This window comes from Xenopus laevis, chromosome 6L (assembly GCF_017654675.1).
Source record: "Xenopus laevis strain J_2021 chromosome 6L, Xenopus_laevis_v10.1, whole genome shotgun sequence".
Taxonomy (NCBI): Eukaryota; Metazoa; Chordata; class Amphibia; order Anura; family Pipidae; genus Xenopus; species Xenopus laevis.
The window spans coordinates 53,132,168-53,158,885 of NC_054381.1; the positions used below are offsets into that span (position 1 = coordinate 53,132,168).

At 39.4% G+C, this 26,718-nt stretch overlaps 1 protein-coding gene and 1 long non-coding RNA gene across 2 annotated transcripts in view; one reads left to right on the top strand and one right to left on the bottom strand.

The window, feature by feature from the left end:
- Positions 1 to 729: 729 nt before the first annotated feature.
- LOC108718949 lies at positions 730 to 25,826 on the bottom strand. Its single transcript, XR_005961822.1, has 3 exons — positions 25,553 to 25,826; positions 3,594 to 3,699; positions 730 to 3,510 (listed from the first exon to the last, which is right to left on the bottom strand). It is a non-coding gene; the product is annotated as an uncharacterized LOC108718949 (long non-coding RNA).
- pomgnt2.L (protein O-linked mannose N-acetylglucosaminyltransferase 2 (beta 1,4-) L homeolog) overlaps positions 12,627 to 26,718 on the top strand; it is a 69,688-nt gene continuing 55,596 nt past the window's right edge. The window contains exon 1 of the mRNA XM_018266492.2: positions 12,627 to 12,642. The gene's annotated coding sequence lies outside the window, so the exon portion shown is untranslated. The remainder of the gene's footprint in view (positions 12,643 to 26,718) is intronic.

The following is a 26,718-nucleotide window of genomic DNA, read 5'->3' on the forward strand; positions in this document are numbered from 1 at the left end:
GGGTTAGGTCACACTGGGCGATTTGGGGAGATTTAGTCGTCTGGCGACTAATCGACTCGTCTTTGCGGCGACCAATCTCCCCTAACGCCTTCCCTCACTCTTGCACTGGCTAAAATGAAAAATCGCCGGCGCTAAGCACACGCGGAGATTTGTTTTCCTAAGTTGCCCCAAGTTTCCTCCTGGAAAACGAATCGCCGCGTGTGCTTAGCGCTGGTGCTTTTTCATTTTAGCCAGCGCATGAGTGAGGGAAGGCGTTCGGGGAGATTGGTTGCCGCAAAGACGAGGCGATTAGTCACCAGATGACTAAATCTCCCCGAATCGTCAATTGTGACCTTACCCGTAGAAAGCTCTGTAGGAAAACACTAAAGGACACCGCCTTTGAATTTTCTTTCAGTCTGGTATTATAGAGTCATTGATTCTCTACATGAAGGCAAAAAAGGTGCCCAAAATGCAGCATGGGTAAGGACTCTGTGTAAGATGAGAGACACCTATGATTAAGTGCCGGAGGGTACGAAACGCGACAGGTGGACTATGTGGGGTCAGTATGTATCGCTTTTTTAATGTAACTTAAATAAATATTTTTGTTTTAACTATTGAAAAGCCTTGGGACATATATCTTTTGATATAAATTCTTTTGTAAGATGAGAGGGTAGCCTCATGTTAGTGACTGGCCCTTAAACACTTGCCTAGTGCTATGGAGTGCTTTAATAGTTATTTAGTGGTCTATTTTTAATGCTGGAGAATAATTTACTGCAAAAGTCAGAATACTTACTGTCAAATACATAACTTATATTTAGAGAAACATGATTGTTTGCCTGTCTGTTTTTTTTTTGTGTTCTTTGTTTTTTCATGGACATAAAATGACCAAATACATCTCAACTTTAAAGGGATCACCTCCTCGTCTATGAGATGGAAGTTCATAGTTCTCAGCAGCAGATTGTGCCAAAGGACAAAACATCTACAGTATCTAGAGGTGCTTGTTTCCAATCTGCTTTCCATTTACCCAAAAATCACATGCCTGCCCATCAGACCAATCAGATAACACTATTCCATAGTATCAGACAACTACAGAGAATGTATTTTATATTGTGTATTTGTGCAACATTTTCTACTTGAAATGAGAAGTATGAAAATTATTTAGGGCTCCTCTAATCATATGTAATAAGACATATTTCATGAAACTGCTTATTTCTCAGTGTCCCATAGGGTTCCCCAGCAAATGCACAGTCTGCCAACTCTCTAGTTCATTTTTTGCAATGCAGACTGGGAAGAAACTGAACTTTCAGTCGTAGGCCAACCTATTTCAATTGTTATGTGCTGTGCACCTGCTAAGGTTGCCAAAGGGTTAAACAACCGTGGCAGGGTTCTGTAAGGAGTATTAACTATTCCCTGCAGAAAGCCTTATCACTTTTAATAAGTCTTCTCAGTGGCAGCTGCAAATGACTGCAGCCTGTTGGAGTCCGGGAATAGCAAATGGTGGAAAATCAATTACTGCTAAATCTAGAGCAGAACCGTTTTTCTAACAGAACTGCTGTTGCCTGTTTTAGAAATTTGACATTTCTGTTTGTGCCCATCTGAAATAAAGCAGCATGCAGCTTTGTGATAGAGCAGGCTGTAGGATATGCTGCCCCCTATTTTCACCCAGCTTGGGGACACATTTTGGGTAGAAACCAAGTGCAAGCTCTTTATTCAAGGTAAACTTTACAGTGATCCGTTTATGTTGGTTTATTCTTCCATTCTGTTCCATCTCACAATATCAATGTTGACATGCAGGTGGATCCATTGCATTGTGTAACTTACTCAAAAGGCCATTCTAATGCAAAATAGACCCCCATGCAACCACATGATATCAGTGCACAAGTAATTTAGTAACATAATTATACAGTATGATAATAATGTCATTACCAAAGCTGTGGAGACTTGGGCAACTATTTGCATTTCCTCACTCATCTAATTCCTGGGTAGCATCGAAATGACCCAGAAAACAAGATTTTGCAACTGTACCAGTTATTATATAGTAAAAATTGGAAAATATTCTCTGCTGCCCTAGGCACATCCTAGGAATCATTGTGTTTGTTTCCCAAAGTCATAACATTGGTAAAGGGTCATTGTTCCTGTTTGTTGCACTTTGACCATTGCCTTTCTGTTGTTAAATGCCCCTAGTGGCCCTTATAGGAATGTAGTAGGTTATCAGGAATCTCTGAAAAAGGATATGTCTTGACTTTAAAAGGACAATAAAACCCCAAATCCCTCAAGGGTGCCATCCCCGAGTGCTTATAATTGCTAGTCTGGATAGGTTCAGTAGAGAACACAGCCGCAATTTAAGTTGTATACCCCAATAATTCCCTGTGTCGAATGAAAGTGTGCACAAATGCAGCAAAAAGAGAATTATATATTTTTCTACTTTGCAAATTGCCTTCCTCCTTTGCGGCCCCGACTCCGGGGACCTGTCCTTGCCACCTGCTCTTTTGGGTTCTTGGATTTTTGCTCCAAAATTTCTCTTTAGGGTGTTTGATAGGTATCAACTAGTAGTACACTCCTTAGTTGTGCTTTAGTTCCTTTTAGGCCGGTCTGCACTGAGATTCAAAACAGGCCCTGACAGTTCAGGTGCACAGAGGCCCAAACTGTCCCCCACATGACCACTTGACTTGGTGGCATCTTACTGCAGCTCTTCAGATTGCCAGTGCAGGCTTGCTTTGAGAAAATGAACTATCTTACAGGGTCAATATATATCCATCTGAAGCAAAATGTGACGCTCCTGTGTTGGCTCCAGAGAGTATGGAACCTAAATCCTTTCTGCTTTTAATGAACTTTATGTGTAAAACAATTATGAGCAATTTACATTACATTTATTCTTCAGAAGTTCTATTTTGTAATTAGTTGCCCTTGGAAGAGTAAAACAAATGGAAACAAAGCACACTGCTTTGGGTGCATCCAGGTGGTCTTCCTCTCTATACTTTCTCTTTCCATCTTGAGGACGTCTTACACCTTTTTATCTTTCTTTAGTACTGTAATATTTGGATGAAATGAAAACATCTGACTGGCTGAGCAGGAGGTGATTGTCTCGATTGGTGCTAAATTGGGTTGGTTTGAACCTACTACAGCTGTATCTGATGATCTAGTTGTGCATTTTTGGGGCTTCTAAAAGATGTAGGCACTTTATGACAATAATGTATTGGATATAATTTGAAAGGCTGACACACTGCTTTGTTAATACAGAGAATATTCTCCTGCTCTTCAGCACAATGTTTATGGTTTATTATTTTTGTTTCCAAGGAAACTGCAGGATTTATAGCAAGCCAACATTGGTTACTTTTACTTCTCTGTGGCTTATTTACTGTCCTCAGCACTTTGGCTTTATATTTTTGCTAATCACAACATCTTAGGATAAAATATGCTTATTATTAGATATGTTCCAGGTTTACGAGACGGTAGTTTAATTATCCAAGACTGATCCAGCTTTGTCTTTGAATCTCATGTGAGAAAGCCTCTCTTGTAAATAAAAGGTTCCTTAAATGCGAAATATAAATGTATTAGTCTCAGGACATGTACATATGCATAAGCATACTAGCATAAGCTTGTAATATACTCACCTCTCTTGGTTCTTCTAACTGTCCACTGCTCCATCCAGATCCACAGTACAGTAGTGAGGTTAGCTTGCACCCTATGATGCAATAAATGCTGGTGTATTACATTGGGCTGCAGTGAATAGAAAAGACAAAAGGTGGGTTAACAAAAAATGGAGTTGGAGTAGGTCAAAGTGATTTTTGCACTTTGCACCCTGCCTTCCACAAGATAAATGACTCCTATAGATACCTTATAAAACAGTTATATCCAGTGGCATAAGTGACAGCGGTTTGCTTTACATGGCAATAACCTTTGAACAAATCAGCTAGTAGACATCCAAGCACCTTTTCAGAAATAAAAGGCAAACAGAATATTGTTTTCTAAATCATTTGTAGTCCAACATATCCCTTTAACCATGTTACACCCCTCTCAAATGAATCATACGCTCTGAATTTTTTTGCATTCAACCTTGTTGTTCTTTAACAATGATGATAATGCTTCTGTGTGTTTCACTGGTGGCTTGATCACAAAGCATGTTGCTATGTGCGCTGAAGCCTTCACTGTTGCCATTTACCTGGGTAACTATTGTTAGTCTCAGCACAATACTGTATGACCTGCAGTTTGCTAGACAGGGATTCGTGTGTGTGTGTTGTACAATGTATAGTAGGCTTTGTGTGACTAATTACGAGCTTTGATTAATAATCCAGATAATGAAAGGAAGCAAAAGGCAAAAGCAAGGTTCAAGTGATGACAGCTCCCCATCTCATTCGTTGTAAAGTAACTTTGCAGGTTGCCACTGCGTAGGGAAACATTTCAAAAGAACATAAAATTGTCAAGTGGTGCTGGACACTAAAGACCCAAGCATAAAGAGCAGTTAAAGGGGCAGTATACCCCCTTGTTCAACATAAATGCAATGAATAGGGATTGTGCTGAACATATTTTTTGACTATTACAAAAAAATTATGTTTTTTAAAATATTTTTTAATTAAACAGGGCAAACAGGGAAACTGAAGCCGCTCCATGTTTGCTTCTTGCAAGGAAGATATTTAAATAACTGCAATTAGCTGCAATTAGCATTTTTGTCTGCTTCTCAAAATTCCAATATAGTGCCCCAGTCCCAGAATATCCATAAAAATGCTCAGGACATGTTGCAGAACAATCATATCTTTGCTGTGCCTTATTCAGCTAATCTGAGCGTTTGCTTTTAGTATATTCATTTTATGAGACAAATAATTGGTTCAGGGCAAAATTAGAAGTGGTATCAGCTGTACACAAGATACAGGTACTCCAAATATCAACAAGAGTCCAATTCTATACAAAAGCTAGTTTTACATGAAGAGATACATCTGAATACAGATGCAAGATTCAAAACAAAATGACATTTAAAATATATATATAATTATTTATGTAATTTAGGTTTTGAATGTACTGTATATATGTGTATTTATACTGTATCTAGGCACCCAAGGGCCTCTGACTAGGGCAGCAGCTTTAGGGGGGCCCTCAGGTGTCTATATAATATATTAAATTTTCTGTAATAAAAATTAAAAATATCCCCAGCAGCCACCGTCACCACCAGAGACTTGCTGTGGTGGCGGAGCTGATCATATAAGTTGTAAGAAGCATATTATAGCATGTTACCCTGTGAAAGTGACGGTATGTGTAGCCGAAAGTGACATTTTACGCAGTTGTACGCACAACATAACTTCCACCAGCTGGGGCTCACAAAGGTTCGAAGCCTAGAGTGGCAACGGACCAAAATTCAGTGCTGACAGTACGTTGTTTGTAGAACAATACATTTGTAGGGACCCCTAGGATTAAATGTGTCCCTAGGGCTTTAATTCCCTATTCCTTTTCCCTAGTTACTGGGGAAAAGATCATGTATCTAGTTTAAGTATTTGCATATCCAATGTTATGGGCCAGGAGGTGCTGTGACCACATCCTGTCTGGTATAGTCAGTGAGAAGGAGTGGATCTTCCTCTTTGGCTGCTGGATGCTGATCCGGCTGAGTGTGCCCAGGGGAGACTGGGTACAGCAAGGCCCAGAAAAGCCATGTGGTCTCTGAGGAAGTGTTGTATCACAAAACGCCTCAGACCTCAGATGTTTATCTAATTAATACTATGTTTAAATAAAGTATATATATATTTTACCGATCTGGAGAAGAGTGATTATTGTCTGCTACCCAGGAGTGCGCTGCCTCCTATCTACTATCTTCCAGAAAAGCCATGTGCCTAGAGGGACTCGGTCCTCTAGTGTCTAAGTCGGGGAGCAGGGAACCCCGTGAATGAGGTTAGCTAAAAAGGGTTAGTTCTGTCATAGACTCTCTAGGAGAGTAAGGTAGAGAGGACAGATAGTAAGAGCAGTTGGAGCTCCATCGAGGATTGTAGTAGGGAGTAGCTACCCAAGGCTTTTGAATTGCCTAGAGTGAAGGGGCCACAGTGGATAGGGTGTCAGGATTTGAAAGGTGTTCTCCCTGAACACTCCACTGGGTGGGAGTCAGACCACTCTGAGGTATATTGCAGAGAAAAATGGATGCACTACTCGACTACCTTGCCTGATGGGAGTCACTGTTCTCTGCTGTGTCACGTTACCTGTTTCAGACTGCTGTGTGGTATTGTGTATGCCTTTAACAGTACCTCTGTAAGTAAACCCTGGGCTCATTTGTCTTGTACAAATAAACAGTCATTCGTTTGGTTTATCACAAGAGTTTCCTGGCGCCCATTATTTCTATTTGGTGTAGCAAAGTGAGAGTTGTAGTTTAACTACTCCACCTGGGAAATCTTTCCTGTAGTGAAGGCCCTAGCCTGAAGTGTTTTGAGTCACATGTAACCCATGCTCTAACAACTAGCTGAACTTTAACCCCTAGTCAGATTAGAGTTACACATTAATTGAACAAACGGGATAATAAAATACAAATAAATGAATATATTTACATTCAAAACTAAGGGGCACATTTACTAAGGGTCTAAGTGAATTTTCGAATTTCAAAAACTTCGAATTTCGAAGTAATTTTTGTATAATTCGACCATCGAATAGAACGACTTCGACTTAGATTCGAAGTACAGTCTCTTTAAAAGAGTTCGACTTCGACACTGCGCCATCTTAAACCTGCTGTTTAGCCTATGGGGGACCTCCTATAACCTATCTTGAGTGTTTGGGCAAGTTTTGAGAAATCAAAGGATTTTTGGTAAAATTGTACGATTGTATGATTAAATCGTTGAAGTCGTTCGATTCGAAGGATTTCATCGTACGATTGAACGATTTTAAAAATCCTTCGACTTCGAATGTCGAACTACCCTATTTGATGGTCGAAATTTCGAAGTTTTTTGCACTTCGAAATTCAACTATCTATTAATTTATTTATCTAGCTAGCTATTTACAGTATATATCACCCTTTCCTTTTTTCTCTATTAACTCAATGTGGCATCCTATGGCTAGCTTATGACATAAGGTCACTGTCCCTGCTCCAAATGCAGAACTGCAGAAAGCAGAACAATTTTGAAAGATCTAAAACAGCAAAATTCATTGAGCTTCAACAGTGACTGAAATATTTAGTTCTTGCCTAGCAGCAGCAACTGCTTACAGTGTGTGTGTGGCTGCCACAGGACCCCACTGTGACCAATCATGTGACAGCCAATAACAATCATCTCTGGACGGTATTCATTTACTGGCAGATGGCCACAGAGGTGTCAGTAACAGCATAGATATCATGATTTGCACCTGGAATCTGAGGCACAATTGCTTAAAGGAACAGTAACACAAAAATAATAAAGTTTTTTAAAGTTATGAAAATATAATCTACTTTTGCCGTGCACTGGTAAAACTGATCTGTTTGCTTCAGAAACACTACTATAGTTCATATAAACAAGCTGCTGTGTAGTAATGGTGGAAATTGAAAAAAGGCTATATGGCACAGGATAAATAGTGGATAACAGATAACTCCATTATGTTCTACAGAGCTTATCTGTTATCTGTTGTGTAACCTGAGCCTTTTCTTCTTTGAATGGCTGCCCAGTGCTACACAGCAGCTTATTTATATAAACACTAGTGGTGTTTCTGAAGCAAACACACCAGTTTTACCAGTGCAGGGCAACACTGCATTAAATTTGTATTACTTTAAATCACTTTAATTTTTTGGTGTTACTGTTCCTTTAAGTTATCCTTCATATTTAATAGTTGAGTTTTTAAAGAGTTGACTTTCCACATTTGCAGAATCCAACCTAAAACATTTCAAGATTTCAGTTTCTTTACTAAAAGAAATGTAAAAATAGTGTTGTTAAAAATGTTGGGATGTTGTTATTTGATCTTATTAATGTTTATCTTTTATAATACTACTGTGTCACGAAATGTACCCACAATACAGGCAACAAGCCCCATACTCTCTGTCCATGAATACTTCCTTCACCATGTCAACCTATAATATACTCTCATGGAATATTAGGGGTCTCAACTCCAATTCAAACGAAGTCTCATGTATAACTATATTAAGAAATATGCACCATCTATTCTCCTACTACAGGAAACCCACCTTACAGGGCAAAAAGTCCTCTCCCTCAAGCATCCCTGGGTGGGATGGTCTTACCATTCTACTTTTTCTACACACACAAGAGGGGTATCCATACTTATTAGGAAAAACACAGTATTCTCTTTGTTACAGTTTATGACAGACTACTTCGGTCGCTATATTATACTAAATTTCACAACAGAAAATAAACTTATCACTATCATTAACGTCTACATGCCCCCACCATACACAGGGAATCTACTAGACCAAATTGCTAACAAACAAGTGTCTCTACCACCTGGTCTAATATGTATTCTTACTTTAATTCTGACTTTAATTCCACAATGGACCCTCAGGTAGACCAGGTAAACTCACAAGCCACAGACCCCACAAAAAAGCTCAGCTTTTCAATTAATAGACACTTGGAGATGGAAACATCCAGACTTGAGAGAATACTCTTGCCACCCGACCACCCACCAGTCCTTCTCTAGAATAGACCTGGCACTTGCATCTACAGATATTCTACCCCTCATTGATAAAGTGCAGTTCCTTCCACGATTCCTTTCTGATCACTCTCCACTGCATCTTTCCCTCCGTTGGTCGACCCCTACAACCTTGAGGCTATGGAGACTAAGTCGACTGTGGCTGGTCAATGACCTAGTGCAAACAGCCAATTCAGAGGGATATGCCAACTATTGGGAAACAAACACAGAGTCAGCCTCTCAGCTATTCTATGGGACGCTTCAAATGCAGTAATGCGAGGGGTACTATCTGGGCAAAAAGATGAGCCCGTAGTCGGCACGACAAAATGTTGAACAAGCAGAATAAGAAGTCACACAGGCAGAGTACGAGCATATCACTAACCCTACAGCAGACTCACACACACTTCTACTAGAGAAACGCAATGCCCTACAGAGACAGAACTCCTAACAAAAAAGCCCTCCTTTTTTTCTGTTTGCCTCCAATCACAGAGATACTTCAAAATGGAAGATAAGAATGGAAAAATGCTAGCATACTTTGCAAAAACACAGTTCCGCACAAAATACCGGCCATAATGAATGATGATAAAGTACTGGTTACCGACCCAAAACTCATAGTGGAGGAATTTGCTATATACTTTTGTGAACTAGATGATACTACTATACCCCCCCCTCAACAAAACACACTGTCCATTTCTAGATAGCATACCTATCCCGACTCTCCACCTTATTGGCAAAGCATCACTCAATCAACCTATAACAGCAGAGGAGATAAAAGAAGCTATAGCTTCTCTCCCACCCAATAAAACACTGGGAATAGATGGCCTCCCAGCAAACTGGTATAAGGTCCTGGTGAAACAATTGGCCTCCTACCTTCTGACTACTTTCCAAACCTCATTTGAAGTGGGTTCTCTCCCTTCTTCATTTAATGAGGCTCTCATCATAGTGGTTCCTAAACCAGGCAAAGACCCCAACCAGTGCAGCTCATACCGTCCAATCTCCCTTATAAACACAGATGCTAAAATACTAACAAAAATACTAGCTAAAAGACTACAACGTTACATCATCGACCTGATTCACCCAGATCAATCTGGATTTATGCCTGGCAGATCTACTAATACAAATCTGAGAAGACTATTTACCAATATAGAAATACAACATGATAAGGTGGGAACTAGAGCAGTGGCCTCACTCGACTCTGCCAAAGCTTTCAATTCCATAGAATGGCCCTATTTATGGGAAACCCTGCATACATTTAACCTGGGAGAACACTTTATTAAATGGCTGCAGATGCTGTACCAACAGCCAACCGCAAAAGTCAGGGTAAATGGGCTGGTATCCGCCCGTTCCACTTTAGAAGAGGCACGTGCCAGGGATGCCCTCTGTCGCCCTTTCTGTTCACGCTGGCTATTGAACCCTTGGCCATAGCCATACGTGAATCTGAACTAATTACAGGCCTAACTCTTGGCACAGTCACCGAAAAAATATCCCTAATATGGCATTGCAAGCCAACATAGTTGTGTCGCTAGAAGGCTTAAAAAACCTAACCTATCGTAAACTTTCTGATGCAGGGAAAATTCCATCTACCATTGCCACTCCCCATAGAGCTTGGTGTCAAGGGTTGAAATTTCTTAAAGGGATACTGTTATGGGGAAAAAATTTTTTTTTCAAAATGAATCAGTTAATAGTGCTGCTCCAGCAGAATTCTGCACAGGATTTTGAAATCTGACATGGGGCTAGACATTTTGTCAATTTCCCAGCTGCCCTCAGTCATGTGACTTGTGCCTGCTTTTTGGCAGGCTGTTGTTTTTCCTTCTCAATGTAACTGAATGTGTCTCAGTGGGACATGGGTTTTTACTATTGAGTGCTGTTCTTAGATCTACCAGGCAGCTGTTATTTTGTGTTAGGGAGCTGCTATCTGGTTACCTTCCCATTGTTCTTTTGTTTGGCTGCTGGGGGGAAAAAGGGAGGGGGTTGATATCACTCCAACTTGCAGTACAGCAGTAAAGAGTGATTGAAATTTATCAGAGCACAAGTCACATGACTTGGGGCAGCTGGGAAATTGACAATATGTCTAGCCCCATGTCAGATTTCAAAATTGAATATAAAAAAATCTCTTTGCTCTTTTGAGAAATGAATTTCAGTTTGCAGAATTCTGCTGGAGCAACACTATTAACTGATTCATTTTGGAAAAAAATGTTTTCCCATGACAGTATCCCTTTAAAAAAGAACCTATTCGTCTCATGTCCTTGCTGCCGCTGTGGAGAAATGCTAATTTACCACACTTCTATAATTTGGAAGATTTTCACTATTGGCCATCAAATATCCGGCTGACTTAATAATAAATAATAATTTTGTATCATACCCTGAGCTCAAAGCAAATGTGCTCCTGGGTGCCTACCCATGTTTAGATACTTCCAAATTCGGAATGGGTTTAGGGCTCAATTTAGATAACTCTCCCCAACTCTGAGCACACTAGCAATAGAAAACTCCCTTGGGATAGAAAAGCCTACAAAACTGGTATCCAAATTATACCACAACCTTCTAGCCGGTATCCCCCCTCCATTCCACACAGCGTAAAATAAATGGCAGTCACAGGTACCGGAGCTTAGCCAGGAAGACTGGGATGAAGCCACGGAAACAATGTATTCTAGTATAATACCAGTAAAAGATAGGCTGATTTAATATAAAGTGTTCCATCAACTATACACAACACCACTAAAATTTATGGGTAAGAGAGAAAATTATATATGCCCCAGGTGCAGAACTCCGGTGGCCAACTTCATACACATGATCCATTACTGCCCAGTAATTAAAACCTACTGGTCGCAAATAATGGAAACCCTAGCAACCACCCTAGACTTCCCACAGATACTGTCTCCTATGGTGTGTATACTGGGGGTAATAGACCAATTAGAACCTATTAATTATGCAAGATTGAGGTTTAGGGCACTATTGTATTATGCAAAGAAAAATATAATTATGCACTGGATGGGACCCCCCCCCCACGAGAGACTCCTGGGTAAACTTAGTAAATGCGGTAATACCTCTGATTAAGCTTACATACAAAGACAGAGGCACAGCCCGTAAATTTGACAAGGTAGGGAGCCCGTGGTGGGAGTGGGGCCCTGGCACTCAATCAAGTAGTGACATGATACAGGAATGAGGGTGCCCCTTTGCAAATAAATACTTAACATCCTATGATTAAGGAGTAAAGAAATGCAAATAAATACTGTTATAATGTTAGAACATCCTATGACTAAGGAGTAAAGAACAAGTTGCGATGTAAAAGAAATCCAGCGACAAACTAATGTAATAACAATGTTTATTGCATTGTCAATGTTTATTATTTATAAAATAAATAAAGAATTACCTTTAAAAAAATAGTTGTTCCAAATATACTACATTTCAAACTTTTAACTTGTTGATACAAGATTCGGCAATTGCAAAGGCGTGGTATATAACAGTTAAATATTTTGGGAAAGATCAAATGTTAGTAGACTGTCTCTCTGTAAATGTAGAACAATGGGAGCTGTAGCTGGATTTATAGATAAAATACAGAGTTAGCAAGGGTCTCACACTCCCCTCGCTGCATGCTTACCAGGTGGTACAATAACATCTCACTCAGAATCATAGGTGGATTTTCTATAAGGCTAGGGAAGGCTAAGCCTCCCCAAACCTGTCTGACACTTTTATAAGTGTAAAGTAAAGTAATAATTTTTTTTTAATAAAACGGAGGAAAACAACATATAAAACCGTTTTCCCTGACCTTTGCTGACTATGTGGTGAGAAGCATGGGAGGAGTTTGCAGGGCCCCCTGTATTTTCTGGCCGTGTCAATGCAGTGCAATCAGGCATCTTCCTTCATTTAAGCAAGCTTGCATGCTGATTGGTTTGCCCTGAGAGTTTAAATCCCGGTACTACTTCTGAGCAATTTGATTGGCTTGAAGGTTAGCTTTGAGCCTCCTTCCAACCAATCCAATTCCTGCACCGGGATTTAGACTTTGAGGGCAAAACCAGCAGCATGGAGAGGAGATGTCAGAGTTCTGGAATTTCTGTAAGGATTTATTACATTTCTGCTGCTGACACACAGGTAATCAGCCCTCCACCCCACTCCACTGTTAGTTCTATAAATAATGCCAGTTTTAGACCTTAAGGAAGCAAATGCTTTGATAATCTTGTTTATATGTGTTTGCGGCTTTCTAACTTTTCCCACCATACCAGCATTAACCCTTCTCATGCCATAGCAAACCCTCCCCATGTGGATTAAACATTGGTTTAAATACAGTACATATTAAAAAGCTATAAATACAAGATAGCTGCTAAAAGGGTAGAGTGATAGCTATGTACAGCAGATTAACATGTATGGGCCAGATAAGGGTTAATGCTGAATGCAGTATTCATTCATCCTGATCTGTGGAGATTATACATGAAATTACTTTATACATGTACTGAGTCTCTTCTACAAGAAACCGCACTGCATTAACCTATGATTTTGCTCAGGTACTTCATACAGATGGCATTAGCATTGGATTAAACCTTCATTGCTTTCTGGTGGCATGATAAATACAATTTGCACAGCATTTATGTTACCCAGTGTTCAGGGGGGCATTTTAAATGATATTAGCTGCTCATTTACCCTCTATCCATCTAACCCTAATGTTTCTGCATCCATTAGATAATGTGCCTGGTGTACCATTATGTGTGTCACTGCCTACTGCCACTCACTATATATAATATGCCTGTTATGAAATGATCCATTGTGATTATTCACTGGATTGGATCAGCTGGTTGGGAAGGCAGTCAGGCAAATTTAATTTATAGCAAAGGATAAAATGATAGATGATAGCCTTTTTTTTCAACTTTAATTATTGTGCTTCTATACCAGTGCACAAATGTACTTGGCGTGTAAGCACTGCCTCTCAAAGTATGTAATGTACTTGGGGTGCCATTACCCACTTTTTCCAACTTTTTCCAATTTTTCGAGATGTATTATACCCAGAGGCTGCAAAAAGTCTGAAGATATTGTCTGCAGACTTTTCGGGCTTCGGATCGAAAAAATATGGATTTTTCACATGACAATCCAAAAAAGATGCTGTTTTCGTGCGACAATCCAAAAAAGGTTTTTGTTGATCTGATTTTTTCATGGTTTATTATTGATAAATAAGGGTAAATCATGCATTCTAGTTTAGTCAGACTTTTTTCTTTTTTTTTTAAAAAAAAAATCAGAAAATTTGGATTTTGATGAAAAAACCCTTATTGTCTGCCCTTCAGCGAGTGCTGCCTGCCACTTTATATGCATGTTGGGCAACAAAACACCACAAAATATTTTCTGATTGCCCATAATACAGTTATTCCAGCACAGGTACTAGTAAATCAGAGGGTATTTATTAGGGATGCACCGCATCCACTATTTTGGATCCTTTTGGAAAGATTCGCCTGAATACGGAGCCGAATCTGAATCCTAATTTGCATAAGCAAATTAGAGGTGGGAAGGGGAAAACGTTTCGTTTTTTGACAAAAAGTCACCGTCCCTAATTTGCATATGCAAATTATGATTTGGTTCAGCCGAGCAGAAGAATTTGGCCGAATCCAAATCCTGCAGAAAAAAGCCAAATCCTGGATTCGGTGCATCCCTAGTATTTATTAACTGAAGTGAGTGGGAACTGTGAGTGGTTATTGGGTTGATAATTATTATACAAATCTCCTTGTAAGTTAGTCTGTGTATGGTCAACCTTAGCCTCCCCAAATAAAAAAGTCACCCTCCGCCTATGCTCACTCTGTATATCTTTAAACTGTGTGCAAAGTGTGTCATGTAAATAGATAGTAGCTCTGTGTGGATTATACTGACACACATTCAGTTCTAGATGTATGAAATACTGGTATTATAGGTATGGGACCTGTGGGAGATGGTCTTCTCGTAATTTAGAGCTTCCTGGATAACTCCAGGTAACAGATACCATACCAAACCTGACCGAACTTTCATTTATAATAGAGCTAATGTCTGATCAAAATTAGGCTACAAATGGTATGTCTTATTTCTTGAGCTTCAATGCTCAACTAAATTCACTGCAGCCATTTAGCAATGATGAGCTGTGCTACAGATAATGCCCTATCTTCTTTTCTGAACTGATTGATAGTCCAGTAATCTGGTAGCATTATCTTTTAGGATAAATCTAACCTTGTTTTAAGATAATGTGTGGATGATGTTGATAACCTCTTAGCTTGGCTTTTGAATAGCAGCCCAGTGCACACTGAGCATGTGCAATGCCACTGACACTCAAAAGATGGGGGTGATCCTGTGTACAGCTTTGAAGCCCTGGACCATATGTGTTATATAATGCAGAAACCAGCTCATTTGTCACACTGTCCAAGTCAAAGGTATGAGTCAGTATTTACAGAGAGGAAAGGCATACCTCCTACAGAATATTCTATTAGACAGAGCAGATAGATATCACCACTTTTGAAAAGGGGATTGAGCTTGGAGTGAGCTCTGTACATGAAGTAGGACAAAAGTGGTGTAGGTTTGGTAGCTGAAGGAAGAAAACCAAAGAGAATATTAGCAAAATATTTACTTCACCGAGGCGCTGTGGAAAAAAGCAGGTATAAATATTCTGACTGCCAGTGCACCAGTCTGTTCTGTTCCCATGAGCCTAGGATATATTTAAAAGGTCTCTTTTGACATAAATGCACTTAGATAATCCTACTTTGTACAGAACAGTTAGGACAATATTATTTCAGTCTATTGCAAAGAACGGTGTCATCTTGTTGCCAGGCAGCAGGCCTGATTTGCCTCTTACTGTTAAGATTCTGATTTATACAGTGTCATTAGCAAGTATTTTCATACATTATAATATTATTCTTATGCTTTTTTTTGCTGATCAGCAGCTCTTCATGCCAATTTTATCAAAGCTCCTTGTGCTGAAATTAATATTAAAGCCAAGAAGTTTGGCCCTTTCTATTTATCATCCCATTTTTGCGTTAAAGTGGACCTGTCACGAGACACAAAAATCTGTATAATAAAAGTATTTTTCAAATTAAACATGAAATCCAATTTCTATTTTTTATTGAAGCATTCATAGCTGTTGTAAACTCATTTAAAAATCTCATTTCTCAATCAAATATTGTCTGCCACTCCTCTATACCCTGGGCATAGAGGCGGGGCAGACAATTACTTTCACTTTCCATTTAGCGCTTCCTAGATATCACTGCTCTCCACATATTCCCCCGTTCTCTTTACCATTTAATTGTGTAACCAGGGCATGGGGATGGACATCAGGTCCCACATTCTGGTGCACAAACAAGATTCTGAGATGATGGAAGGCTTGCCTTAAAGGGAAGCTGACACCAAAAAAACTTCTTTTAAAAAAAATGATTTTTCATTTGAAGTTACCTATATGTCATGCTGACTGTTTTCTCCTTAAAGCTTTCTTTCACTTAATAAACCCAGTTCTGCATCCGACTGTGGCCGACTGTGGCAGCCAGACTCCTGCTTCCTGTCAGAATGTGAGCTCGATGATGTCAGAAAGGGTGCGGAGCTTCCTCCTCCTCTCCGCTATATCTCTCTGGCGTCTGTGAACCATGTGTGCTTTAGTAACTGATTTGCTAAGTACTGTAACTTGGTCATCATTTATATAGTTTCTTTATTATTATATAATGAAGTATAAATGCATATTCATTCTCTTTCTCACAGTGTCACACTGTTTCGGTGACTTGCGGCTGCCGCTGCGGAACTGTTATGTCCTCCTCCTCCTCCTGGGGCTTCTCCGATCCAGCCGGCAAGACTGTGGCAGCAGCTGAGGCCAAACACAGGCCCCTGTCCTGGAGTCGGAAGGGATCTCCTCCTGACGGGCGAGTTTTGGAGCAGAGAAGATGCGCACGGAACTAGCACGTCTCTTAGCGCCGAAGACAGTCTGCTCGCCGGGCCTTGATACATCACGCGGTGCACTGGGTGGAGGGCGGATGGATTTGGTGACGTCATTTGCGCGCTAAGAGACGTGCTAGTTCCGTGCGCATCTTCTCTGCGCCAACACTTCGCCCGTCAGGAGGAGAGCCCTTCCGACTCCAGGACAGGGGCCTGTGTTTGGCCTCAGCTGCTGCCACAATCTTGCCGGCTGGATCGGAGAAGCCCCAGGAGGAGGAGGACATAACAGTTCCGCAGCGGCAGCCGCAAGTCACCGAAACAGTGTGACACTGTGAGAAAGAGAATGAATATGCATTTATACTTCATTATATAATAATAAAGAAACTATATAACTGATGACCAAGTTACAGTACTTAGCAAATCAGTTACTAAAGCACACGTGGTTCACAGACGCCAGAGAGATATAGCGGAGAGGAGGGGGAAGCTCCGCCCCCTTTGTGACATCATCAAGCTCACATTCTGACAGGAAGCAGGAGTCTGGCTGCCACAGTCGGATGCAGAACTGGGTTTATTAAGTGAAAGAAAGCTTTAAGGAGAAAACAGTCAGCATGACATATAGGTAACTTCAAATGAAGAATCATTTTTTTAAAAGAAGTTTTTTTGGTGTCAGCTTCTCTTTAATAACAGTGTGCACAAAATGGCTGCTGCCTGCTTGCTATAATTTTGAAATCTCAGACTGAAGGAAGCAAGATTCAAATAATTTATATAGTGTAATTTAAGTTAATTTTGCTTGACTAATGTGATAAAATAGGATTTTGAATAATTTGTTTGGGTGACGGGTCCCCTTTAAACCAACAAAGTGATTTGTAATAAAACTATTATAATAATTTACTTGCATGGAAACTGTACAAAACCAAAATAATTTTTGCGAACAAAAAATGTGTTCCCAATAATGCTAGCATGCATTCTAATTATTGTTTTATATATGCTCCACAAGGCATGTATGTTCTGAATAACTTATGAAAAAGGGTGACTTTAATATTGCAAAATTAAAAAAAAAATAGAAAGCTTAGAATCATTGGACAATATGCATAAGTTTACTGCTTTACACGATATGTCTGGGTGCTCATGCCCCAGACCTTCAGCAATAGGAAGCAAACCTCAAGTAAATATAACAGTAGGCAGGCAACAATCTGGAACCTCAAGATGTAGAATCCAGGAGCCCATAATTTTTGATAAAAATCCGTTTTTTTTTTACATTATGATTCAAAATGAGACAATACAATTAATGACACATCAAAATGCATGGATTGGTTGTCTCTGTTAGCTCTGCCCATTTAATTGATGATTGGTTCTTTCTCCCTTAAATACTTTGTGTTTGTCAAATGTTAGTAAGCCTATGATTAAGTGTCCCTTTGTAACACGAAATGCATAAGGCTGTTATTTTTAATCATAAGGTAAAAATTTTTTTATCAAAAGTTACAGGCTCCTAGATTCTACATCTTGAGGTTCCGGATTGTTATCTTTCTACTGTTATATCTATTTGTGAATTTACTTTTGCCCAGAAAGCATTGGCTTTGCCACACATCATGGACAGCTCATCTGAAATAACAGCTGTTCAAATCAAGAATTTAGCATATACACTGCATTTGTCAAGGGTTGACAGTAACAGAACTCTTGAAATGCTACATGTCTGCTTGGGGCTCATTAACAAATGTAGTGCAAAGCCAAAAGTCCATGCAAATTGCCATGTTTCTTACTCACAATTTTCAGCATTTCAGTGTAATAGGGCTCTTTTGTGCAATGCAATTTGCAACAGATTTGTTAGTAAGGGCAGTTAGATGCATAGCTACAACAGATCTATGTGGACTTACCAAAGCATGTGGCATTAGTAATGGTTCTTGACACCAATATCGTTGGCATGTGTAAATTACAAGGCTTCCTTATGGCAAAGTATTTTGCACCTTGCTCCCTATTCTGCCCATCAGGACTGTTGCAAGTATAGATGAGGGCTCTCTTGCACCCAAGATGTGCTGCACCATGTACCTTATGCACCAAATTAGACATAATTGGCAAATTGATTGGTACAGGACAGGCAGGTAAATGTCATTCCCAAAGAAGATACCCAAGTATCCAAATTAACCAATAGGTAATCACTGACTCTATGTTGTTTGCTTTTGTTAATGTAATGACTAACATGGTACCACAGTCTGCTACAAATTCTTTGTGTATGGCATTTTTAATCACTATGCCTACTAATCATAAATGTAAAAAATATATGTGCAATTGAATCCTTCTTTAATTCATAAACATAAACCACAAAAAACAAGTCATTGGTAACTGGCCTATCTAACACAAATACCTGTACAAAATAATTGATTAACTAAAATATTATACATTATAGCTGGGAACTTGTAAAGGGGACAATAATGAGTCAGTATTTCACAAAGTTTGCCAAACAGTTTATAAAACAAGTCCCACCATGTCCTCTATAAAACACATTGACAAAAAAGTTTTCTTGACTGTCAAGAATTGATCATTTATCAGAGATTATGATGTACAGTATGTGTCACTTTTTCAAAAGATGTATGACAGTTCAGTTTGATTGGGTTTTACAGCACACCAGCAGCACCAAGCTCTAACCCCACTTAAAATAATGACTTTCTGAAATACAGGTTATTAAATCTGACAATGATCACAGTATTATGTTTACCAAATAGTAAGCCCCATCATTAGAAAATCAGTCCTAAAGAATAGTAGGAAAATTCCCAGCAATGTCACAAAGTTACATTTTTACAGCAAATAGAGACATTTTGAACCGTTGTCTCACTACCAGATACCCAAAGGGGCTATGACAAAAATACATTTAACAGAATTCTATTTGCATACAGGTTTATAAAAAATTGCCTGCATGCTCAACACTTTGGGCATAATACATTTTCATCAGAGTACATATGAGATGACAGGTTGAGACAAACACACTGTTCATTTCAACAATGTGTAATTTGAAGAATGCAATTTATTTTGTATGCCTGTGGGTTACTCTATGTGAAGCAGACAAGCAATTCAATAAAGATTACCCCGAATAAACGCTGACGTTTTATGATGAGTCCTATTAAAATAGCAGAGACTTCATGTTTTAAAGAAAACATACATGCAGTATTTTGGCTGAGGTACTTTTGGACTCATGATCCTTACAAATTCTCCTGGATGTGTAAAGTGGTTATTTACTTAGCTAGGAGTCTTAAAAGGACAGTATACCTCCCTTTTTTCAATATGAGTTGAATTATAGGCCTTGGGCTAAACATACGCTTTGCTTATTGTGTAAATTCTTAAATACGTATATAATGGGGTAATTTACTACACTGCAGTGTGCAGTTTCTGATTCCAGCTTAACTGTGGTTCCAGGGGAAAATGTGCCTGATGCAAATGTGGCCAATGCGCTAACAGTTAGTACAGGTATGGGATCTGATTACATGATGGTCATCTCCCATAGACTCCATTTTAATCAAAAGATTCAACATTTTAACATAAAATATATTTCATTTTCTCTGTAATAATAAAATAGTATCCTGTACTTGATCCCAACTCCGATATAGTTAATCCTCATTGGAAGCAAAACAATGTTATTGGGTTTAGGTTTAAATGATTTTAATGTAATGTAATAAAAGGCACTAAATTTGCCCAGGAGCAGTAACCCATTGCAATCAGGGCCAGAACTAGGGGTAGGCAGAGTAGGCACGTGCCTAGGGAGCAAAGCTGGGGGGGTGCCAGGCATGTACCTGCTCTGTCACCTACCCCATGTCCAGTCCGGTCTCTCCGCTGGTATTTTGTGAGTAAATGCGCTTCTGTGCGCTCGACCGAAGTTTCGCACATGCATGCTTGATCGCAGTTTTGTGCATGCGCAACTGAGCATGCACTCAGCCGGGCCCGTGGCTGGCCAGGTTGCCTAGGACCAGGTTGGCCGGCTCTGAAAACAGATGAAAACAGGTGACCAGTAAATGCTACCTGCTGATTGGTTGCTATGGGCTACTGCTCCTGGGCAAATGTAATGCCTTTTATTAAATAATCCCCTTAAGGTATGGAGATACAAATTACGGAAAGACCTCTGATCCAGAAAACAACAGGTCTTGAGCATTTCGGATAATAGGTCCCATCCCCAGCCCCCTCCGCTGTGCTGACTCTGCAAAGAGAGTTAAGAAAAGAATTAGGGGCAATTACAGGAAGTAACACCTAGGCTGGGGGCAGAGAGTGGGCTATGTAGGGTAGGGGGTAGCGATTTTTAATAGCAAGGGGTTTAGTTCTCCTTTAAAGGGATACTGTCATGGGAAAAAAATTTTTTTCAAAATAAATCAGTTAATAGTGCTGCTCCAGCAGAATTCTGCACTGAAATCCATTTCTCAAAAGAGCAAACAGATTTTTTTATATTCAATTTTGAAATCTGACATGGGGCTAGACATATTGTCAATTTCCCAGCTGCCCCAAGTCATGTGACAAAAAATTGGCAATTGCAAGCAATGACTGTTGTTCCTCTTGGAAATCGTTGTAATGTTTTTCAATGTTATAAACTGCTGTAATTATTGCTACAATGCCTGCATTGTACTCCATACTGTAAAGCAGGTAGGAGGGAAGACATATTGGCATTTTACCAGTAAACAATGCAAATAGCAGCAAGATGTATGGTACTGGTATATGCGTGTTGTAGCCCAGAGAAAATGTATAAAACAATCACTGCAGGTAAAACATATTATTCACATACTCATACAAAAGTGCCACAACTTTCCACAATTAACACAAATAATATATATAACATGCACTGATTTACATAATTCCAGTGCTAAGGTATTTTTGGACTCTGTCGTCTATGGGAGACGATATTTCCTTCAGATGGCAAAATGCCATTACCCTTATTGAGTTTACATTCTAGTTTATACTCAACAAAAGTAAAATGATAATGGGAACCACCTATAAATAATCAGTAAGACTTTCTAAACTATTAAGAGAATACAATCAACCAGAGTAATCTGCTATTTGCGTAATCTGCGCTAGATTTAAATAAAGCCAGGCAGGGTGCAAAGAGCTATGACTGTTCACAGTCCTCTTGGCCAAAAAAAAAAAAATGATATTTTTTTTATCATGGACACACCCTGTGCCAGTTCTGCCTCTAGGGATCAGCTTAATGAGTGTATAGGGGCAGGGAAAGGATTGCCTAAGAGCAGCACACTCACACTGAAAAAAACAATTCTGAAAGCAAAATGTATATGTTATTTTTCCTTTTATATTTTTATACAAGTATTTAGGAGTAATTTACATAATGTTAATTAATACACGGCCGGATTTCCTTTTTTCATGCCCCTAGGCCGCCTGGGTCCAAGCTCCCAAAAAGCGTGCACCCTAGGGTTTCCACCTTTTTGATCAGTGGAGACTGGGCAGGAAGTGTTCTGAAACGCCGGGGTACAGATGTTAGAACAGCATTGTATGTAGCAGACAGGTGGTGTCAAAGGCCCCCGTCTCTGTTCAGGGGTGGTTTCTCCACCTTGACATGAATCGCCTCTTTCACGCCTCGTTCAAACCAGCGGTCTTCTTTATCGAAGATTTGGATCTTGCTATCTTCAAAGGAATGTCCCTTGTCTTTTAGGTGTAGAAAGACAGCTGATTTTTGCCCTGTAGAGTTCTCCCTCCTATGCTGAGCCATTCCCTTGGAGAGCAGTTGTTTTGTCTCCCCATCCTAGTGCACCCCCCTGTGAGCGCACGTACCAGGCCCTAGACAGCCAGGTCCTAGCGCTGCCCACAAACAGGCACACTTGCGTGAGTGCACGTGTGCATGCAGCGCCCCAGTGCTCCACTAGATGCCAATTTTGCTGGCCTAGGCCCAGGCCTTTGTGGTCTCGCCACAAATCCAGGCCTGGAAATACAGTATATGTATAATTATACTTTGTACCAGAGTTTCCTTAGCTGCAAAGATGTTTTTCTTCTCTTTTTAATTATATTGTCAGTCTGATGTGTGGAAAGCATATCAAAATACAATGGATTTGGGTGTGGCTTGGCTTTTGGAGTGAGTAAGCTCTTCTGGGCAGGGCCCTCTTGTAATTTTTTTTGTATCTAATTTGTATATTCATTGTAAATACTAGTGATGCACGGGCTGGCCCGAAACCAGCTGAACCCGTGGGTTTGCTTTTGCAGAACTTCCGGGCAGACTTCCACAGAAGATTACCAGGCCATGGGCAGGCTTGGGTTGAGCTCATCCTACTGCTCTCCCTGCGGGGTTGAGTGCAGAGGACTCTTGTATTTGTGTATAGATATATAGATATATATATATATATATATATATATATATATATATATATATACTATATTTATATATATACTATATTTATGGTATATGTTTTTTAAATTAAATCACTGCATGTCACCTTTGCAGCAATAAACTGAATTAGTTCTATATTCCATACTACATTCGTTTGATACTACTAGTGTCAGTTATGTTTTACTATACATCAGTCAATGGGAAAGATTAAGAGCAATCTATTTACTGCTCGGTCAGAACCCTATAGGGGCAGATGAATGTGCCTTTATGTGGCAACAACTGACTCAGCAAACATTAAGGCCTCTGACACACAACATGGTACATTTATCAAAAGATTATGTAGAGCCTGCCACAGATTGCCAGAGAACAATTTCAGATCTTTATAAGCATATTTATGAAAAGGTCAACTATGATTTTGGCCCTTTAATAAATATGTCCCTAAAAAACCCATACAAGTGATTAGAGATAGGTGTTTTGACCACAGCTACTACCAGGAAGAATCACAGTGGTCCTATTCCCTTTTCAGTCAGATCAGAATGAAAGTGGAGAAAAAATACATAGTTATAGATGCAAATTCATTATAAATTAGCTATAGTGATAATGAAACCTTTTTGTACAGGTATGGGACCTGTTATCTAGAATTCTTGGGACCTTAGGTTTACTGAATAATGGAGCTTTCCATAATTTGGAGCTTCATACCTAAAGTCTTCTAAAACATCATGTAAACATTAAATAAACCCAATAGGCTGATTTTGCATGCAATAATAATTAAATTATATATATAAAGTATATTTATATATAGTATATATTTAATAAATATTATATTAAATTATATAAATAATAATTAATCATAGCTTCGTTTGGTTCAAGTACAAGGTATCTTTGTATGATTAAAGAGAAAATGGAAATAATTTTTATAAATCTGGATTATCTGGCTAAAATAGAGTCAATGGGAGATGGCCTTTCCATAATTTGGAGCTTTCTAGATAATGGGTTTCCTGTAACCGGGTCAAATCCTATTCCTGCAGTACTGATTTCACTGTATCCTTTGTCATAAATACATTTTCCTTGGAGGTTTTTGATTGTGCGCCATTACTTGTAAGGAGCAGTCTAACATTTTTGATTTGTGATAGTAGAATATTGCATTGTTATTGTTTCAATACTCTGCATAATCATTCTACTGACTATTATAATGGGAAGCATATTTAATGAGCATTTTTCAATTCACACACAAATATTCCAAAGGGTGACTCACCTGAATATATTATTTTGTACATCAATAATGGAATGTTAATTTTTTTTGCAGTATCTTATGTGGAGAGAGTGAAGGCTAGAGCATGTGCAGATAAGCGGATGAAGTGTCTCATGTTTTATAATGTGCATTTATGTTGCTGATACATTATAGAAATGATATTCAATTATATTGTGACCTCAACGAGATAAAAGTAGAGTCATTTATGTTTTGAGACTAGGTAATTTCCTTATTTGATGAAACATGCACAGGATACACAACCTTCCAATGAGTTATATGACATTCCAATGAGTGTATGTGATGTTAAAAAAACTAGGAAAGGGTAATACACTGCAGGGGTGTCAATATGTTAGGTATTCCATTGTATTAAACAATGAGAGGTGTGTCAGTTGAATATATTGTTCCGATCAGGTGTAGATTTAGTAAGGAGTCCGTCACTGGAAGTTATGTGTGATATACTTTGCCTGCAATGTAATATTTATTCTGTTAAACTATTTCTGTCTGTGTAGAGAGAGAAAAGAACATCAGTATAAGGACAATAGCTCAATAGGTGATTCGGGGTGATTTATTGTCCAGTCTGTTTCCAGCTCAGCAGGCATTCAGCACTTCTCATTCATTTTTAGTGACACCTGTAGCTGAAGGTGATTGTCAAGAAACAAAATTTCTGATAAATAAAGGGACTTCCTTTACTTCCTGCCGAGCAGGAAACTGCTCAAACAACAAAATGCCCTGAGTTGCCCAATGTGTCATTACCCTTACAGCATAGTGAAAATTGACTATGACACACTAAGCCACACCAACTAATCAGATCACTACTTTGATCTTCAGAGTTCATTTTATCTGCACTTCCTCTGCTCCAGACTGTGAAGTACTTGGGGTATGTGGCTTAAAGGGATCCTGTCATCGGAAAACATGTTTTTTTCAAAATGCATCAGTTAATAGTGCTGCTCCAGCAGAATTCTGCACTGAAATCCATTTCTCAAAAGAGCAAACAGATTTTTTTATATTCAATTTTGAAATCTGACATGGGGCTAGACATTTTGTCAATTTCCCAGCTGCCCCAAGTCATGTGACTTGTGGCTGCACTTTAGGAGAGAAATGCTTTCTAGCAGGCTAAAATCAAGCGTATATATGTTCCCAGAGGGATATATATAAGAGAAGAGATCAGCGCCTGTGGCAACAGAAATTAAAAACAAGCATAGCGTAATACGTTCCAAATATGTAATGTCACCCTGTGCATGCACTTAATATTAAGTACGTGTTTTCTCCCCTTTTTCCCTTCAAATGACTGTTATTGGGGGGGGGGGGTGGTGGTAAGGTAGCAATAGAGGTGATAGGAAGGTGATGGCTTCCCTGCGAAAAAGTAAATATATTCCAGGAGTGAAGCGCCTCCACCTTCTATAGAAATGCCTACTTACAAACCACAACAGTGGTGTTATGCATGTAACGAAAAGCTCTTTCTGGTCCCTCCTTTGGGTCACGACATTCCTTCCAGGTTCCAATGCCAGAGATAAAACCGGTGATAGTATAATACCGTTTTTATTAAAAACAATTTAAAATCAATTAAAAATTACACTCACATTTACCCTGACGGGTTTTTGCGCATTCAGTCCAATAAAAAGTCCATGTGGGGTCGCGAGTAGTAGTTCTGCTTACTCACTCCAGATTCCCTCGTGATGCCTTGCTTCTGGGCTCTGGTGTCCCCCAAACTGTGCCTAACGCGTTTCGCTGTACGTGGTCAGCTTCCTCAGAGGCGTAATTTCCATTAGTGTTTGCTCTGCTGCTTTTTAAAACTCTAGCAGGCTGCTGTTTTTCCTTCTCAATGTAACTGAATGTGTCTCAGTGAGACATGGGTTTTTACTATTGAGTGTTGTTCTTAGATCTACCAGGCACCTGTTATCTTGTGTTAGGGAGCTGCTATCTGGTTACCTTCTCATTGTTCTTTTGTTTGGCTGCTGGGGGGGGGGGAGGGAGGGGAGTGATATCACTCCAACTTGCAGTACAGCAGTAAAGAGTGATTGAAGTTTATCAGAGCACAAGTCACATGACCAGGGGCAGCTGGGAGATTGACAATATGTCTAGCCCCATGTCAGATTTCAAAATTGAATATAAAAAAATCTGTTTGCTCTTTTGAGAAATGGATTTCAGTGCAGAATTCTGCTGGAGCAGCACTATTAACTGATTCATTTTGAAAAAAATTTAAGTTTAGCATAGGGATGCACCGAATCCAGGATTTGGTTCGGGATTCGGCTAGGATTCAACCTTTTTCAGCAGGATTCGAATCCTTCTGCCCGGCCGAACCGAATCTGAATCCTAATTTGCATATGCAAATTAGGGACGGGGAGTGAAATTGCATGACTTTTTGTCACAAAACAAGGAAGTTAAAAATATTTACCCCTAATTTGCATATGCCTAATTTGCATATGCAAATTAGGATTCGGTTCGGTATTCGGCCGAGTTTAGCAGGCAGTAGGATGTAAGTATACCAAAGGCACATCTTGGCTCACAGGTATAAGATTCTTACCAAAGCTGCTAATAACTATAATTGACAATGGTTTGCAAAACTATAGGAGTTATACTATGCGGGTTGGATCCTTCAGATGCATCTGATACAATGGTGCAGCCTCCAATTGGTCAGATTTTGTGCTATCCTCAGACTATAGTTGGATACTATCTGTTAGTCTGCTTTTTAACCTTACTAGTTCTCACTTAATGAACTGTTCAAGGGTGATTTTATAAAGCAAAA